This window comes from Triticum urartu, chromosome 1 (genome assembly GCF_003073215.2).
Source record: "Triticum urartu cultivar G1812 chromosome 1, Tu2.1, whole genome shotgun sequence".
NCBI lineage: Eukaryota > Viridiplantae > Streptophyta > Magnoliopsida > Poales > Poaceae > Triticum > Triticum urartu.
The window spans coordinates 492,756,830-492,761,468 of record NC_053022.1 but is presented as its reverse complement, the minus strand read 5'-3'; positions in this window follow the sequence as shown (position 1 = coordinate 492,761,468).

Here is a 4,639-nt window from a genome sequence, read left to right as displayed (position 1 = left end):
CAATGACTTCACCATCTCCCTTGGCATCTTCGCCAAGCGACTTCAAGGCATCTTCGCCTTCGGATATACGACATCTTCGCCAGCAAGCACCTCAAGACTACGATCAAGAGAAGCTCCCCAAGCTCAAGTCCGCGACTTCCATGAGCTACTACGACCTCGACACCGACCATGAGATTCCTTTCTATGGGACTCTAGAACCCGAGGAGTATCTCGAGTGGGAGAGTTTGATGGACGACTACCTCAAGCTACATCAAGTTCCTCCCGAAGATCAAGTGAAGTGCGCCACAAGGAACTTCCACGACTACGCGTCCACATGGTGGCTTCATGCACCTTCGGAGACCTACGACATGAGTTGGCCCAAGATGAAGAGAGCTTTGCGGCGAGAGTTTGTGCCTCCAACCTACCCGGAACAACTTCTACGCCAATTGGAGAACACCACCCAAGGATCCAAGTCCATCGACGAGTACTTCAAGGAGATGAAGAAAGCCTTGCGATGAGCCGACGTGGACGTCCCCATTTTGATGAAGTTCCACTTCATGATGGGATTGCACAACAACATCTCCAAGACTCTCTTCCTCGAGAACTTCAAGTCCCTCAACGACTACTACATTGGTGCTCTCAAGGGCGAGATCAACCTCAAAATGGCGTTGAACCACCAAGTGATGTCCAAGGTCAAGTTCTCTCCTCCGAGCAAGCTCAAGATCAAGAACAAGCTCAAGAAGACACTCAAGATGATCAAGTAACCACTCCTCAACTCACTCCCGAGGAGGAATTGGAGCGTCGTGCCGCCAAGATTGCATCCAAGCTATCTACCAAGGGTCATCTCATGACAAATGTGCTTGGAAGCATACGAAAGGGGGTAAGCACTCGTAGACAATTGGCAAATTATTGTGAACATCACGCGTTTGTCTCTTATGTTGAACCCCAAAAGGTCTATGAGGCGCTTGAAGATCCAGATTGGCTTAATGCCATGCATGAAGATCTCAATAACTTCGAGCACAACAAGGTGTGGAGATTGGTGCCAAGGCCAACGGGGAAGCATAATGTCATTGGAACCAAGTGGATATTCAAGAACAAGATGCTCATGGAATCATTGTCCGCAACAAGGCTCGCTTGGTAGCTCAAGGCTACTCCCAAGTCGAGGGTGTCAACTACGGTGAAACCTTTGCTCCCGTTGCTCGCCTTGAATCTATTCGTTTGTTGATTGCTTATGCTTCTCATCATAACTTTAAGTTGCAACAAATGGATGTGAAAAGTGCTTTTCTTAATGGTCCTATTAATGAGTTGGTGTATGTCAAACAACCTGTCGGTGTACAAAAAGAGGGGTACACTTTTTGTACCCCTATAACTGTGCACGGGCAGTCTGAGCCACGGGCACCACCACACCAAGCAAGGTAAGGGAGGTGAGCCAGGGTAAGACCGAAGCTCAAGAGAACTAGAACGATGCCAAGGCCAAGACCACGAATAGCAAAGGGGACGAAGCGAACTCCCCCCGGCAAGATCCTTGCCGGGAGACAGTTCTAGCAGCCCCGGCAAGACCCTTGCCACGGCGACTCGTCCCGCGCCTACGGAGCAATTCACCCTTGAGTCCACTGCCCCCAAAGGGCAAGGATTCGGGAGACATCCCCGTGGCGGCATGCAGATCTTTGTGAAGACATTCAAGATCAGATACACACTATAGGAGACGACAACCCTTGGCGGGATCCCAGCCGAGGAAGACCACAAGGCCCCCGGCAAGCGCCTTGCCGGGGATGACAGCAGGCACCTCGGCAAGACCCTTGTCGGGGCCTCGGCAAGGCCCATACCGAGGGCACCCGCAGGGCCACCATCAGGCCCACGCCGACTAAACCTCCATCACCGCATGCATGCAGCTGCCGACCCAACCAGCTGGGCAGGCACCCGCGTGGCGGCATGCAGATCTTCGTGAAGACCCACCACTGCGCCACCTCAGCTGCCTGCCTACCTACATGGCATCACAGGCGTCGCTGGCTAGGGCGCGTGTCGACACAAGAAGGAGCGGCGACGGACGAGACAGATCTCTCCCCCGTCCCCGATAAAGCAAGGACACCTAAGCAAGATGCATTAAATGCGCCTTGTCATGTAATGTGAGGGATAACCTCACATCACTGTACCCTTTCCACCTCCTGTGTGCCACTGTGGCAACCCCTTTTTCTATAAAAGGAGGCCCGAGGCGACCAGGAGAAGGATTTGGCTTTTTGGAGCTCCTCACGCCCCATAGCTAGCTGAAGAACACAGATATACAATCCACCAAAGCAGGAGTAGGGTTTTACGCATCGTCGCGGCCCGAACCTGGATAAACGAACCGTGTGCTATCTGTTTGATCCGCTCTTCTCACGACCCCGCGCCCCGCTAACCACAGTAGGGATTCTTCTAATCCCATAGGTGTCGTTCCCACCGACATCTCTGGCGCGCCAAGTAGGGGGCGCAGTTGTGAGAATCGGCTTTAGCAGTTAGTTCGGCGCTTCTTCATCATCATGGCGCCCAAGAAGAAGACGACGGTGGCGGTTGGCCCGTCGGAAGCCGGGCAGCCCGTCCCGACGCGGGCGCGCAGCGGACCGGTCGCAGAAAGGACCCGGGGCGCTGCTCGCGAAAACCAACACCATCCCAGCAGCCGGAGTTTGGGAGGCGGTGATGTTTGTGCGCCTGGTAATGGGCCACACGTCGCCGAATCCAAAGGCGGAGCCCAGCCCTTCGCGGGTGGAGCGGGGCCTTCCAAGGTCATCGCCGCCCCGCCCGAAGGCGACGCACGGACCTCCAAGACTCCCACGCCGGCGCCAACAGCGCGCTCCTCCCAGGTAGCGCGCGACGAACGGCGTAATCATGCCGAAGATCCTGGGTGTCACCGCGGGAAGAGCCCCAAGCGCCACTCCCGGGACGTAGAAGACCCGCCCACTCGCCGAGGCGCTGGTGAAAACGGCATGCGACCGCGGGGTCGTGATAGAGCTCCTTCTGACATGGTCAGAAGTCAAAGCGCGTCGCGATCCGTGCAGGTTTCGCCGCCACCGACGCCAGCAGAGGCCCTGGCGCGCGCGCAGTTGCTCCTCGACTTTCCTCCCACTACGGGGAAACTCGACGAATGGAGAGCCACTATCCTAAGCCTTGTTGCGGTGGCCAACAAAGACGAACCAAGTCCGATGGGGCCCCCGGGTCGATGCTCTGATGGAGTCCCACGGACCAGTGGCGGAAAAGCTGGCGGTGCCGCGACCATGGTGCATTCACCTCTTCCCCATCCGGTACCGCATACGCCGGCTCGTCGCGACGTCGTGGGCGACGCCATCTCCATAGCATCGTGTAACACCCTCGAGGCAACTATAGCTCCCACGTGTCGAGGCACGACTTAGAGACATAATCGCATTGAAGGCATATGTCGCAAGTTAGGCAATCTTCACAACATCCCATGTAATATAAATAATAATAAAGGGGAGATAACATAGTTGGCTTACACTCGCCACGTCAATCAAGTACATAAATAACATTACATCATCCAAACACTCATGGCCCGACTACGGCGCCAAAATAAAAGAGAACCCAACATGCGACAACGGTCCCGTTCACCCCCAACTGGGCACCACTACTGATCATCGGGAAAGGAAACATAGTAACGTTGAGAGTCTTCGTCGAACTCCCACTTGAGCTCATACGCGTCTCCTGGAGCGGAATCATCAGGCCCTGCATCTGGTGTAATAGTAATCTATGAGCCACAGGGACTCAGCAATCTCGCACCCTCGCGATCAAGACTATTTAAGCTTATAGGAAGCGTAAGGTAAATATATGTGTGGAGCTGCAACAAGCGACTAGCAAATATGGTGGCTAACTTATTCGCAAAAGAGAGCGAGAAGAGGAGGCAAAGCGCGAGCGAGAAAATAGAGAGCAACCTGCGCAAACATTACTCCAACACCGTGTCCACTTCCCGGACTCCGCCGAGAAGAGGCCATCACGGTAACACACTCAGTTAATTCATTTTAATTAAGTTAAGATTCAAGTTATCTACAACCGGACATTAACAAATTCCCATCTTCCCATAACCGCGGGCACGGCTTTCGAAAGTTCAATCCCTGCAGGGGAGTCCCAACTTAGCCCATGACAAGCTCTCACGGTCAACGAAGGAATAGACCTCCTCCCAAGACGTTCCGATCAGACTCGGTATCTCGGTAACTCAAGACACTTCGACAGGTTAAAACAAGACCAGCAACACCGCCCGAATGTGCCGACAAATCCCGATAGGAGCTGCACATATCTCTTTCTCAGGGCACACTCAGATTGTCTTAGGTACGGGTAGGCCAGCCCAGAGTTGCCCCTGGTGGCCACCGGTAGCTGATAGGTGGACCAACACTCAGAGGAGCACTGGCCCGGGGGGGTTAAAATAATGATGACCCTTGAGTCTGCAGAACCCAAGGGAAAGAAAAGGCTAGGTGGCAAATGGTAAAACCAAGGTTGGACATTGCTGGAAAAGCTTTAATCAAGGCAAACTATCAAGGGGTTCCCATTATAACCCAACCGCATAAGGAACGCAAAAATTCGGGAACATAACACCGATATGACGGAAACTAGGGCGGCAAGAGTGGAACGAAACACTAGGCGAGAGGCCGAGCCTTCCACCCTTTACCAAGTATATAGA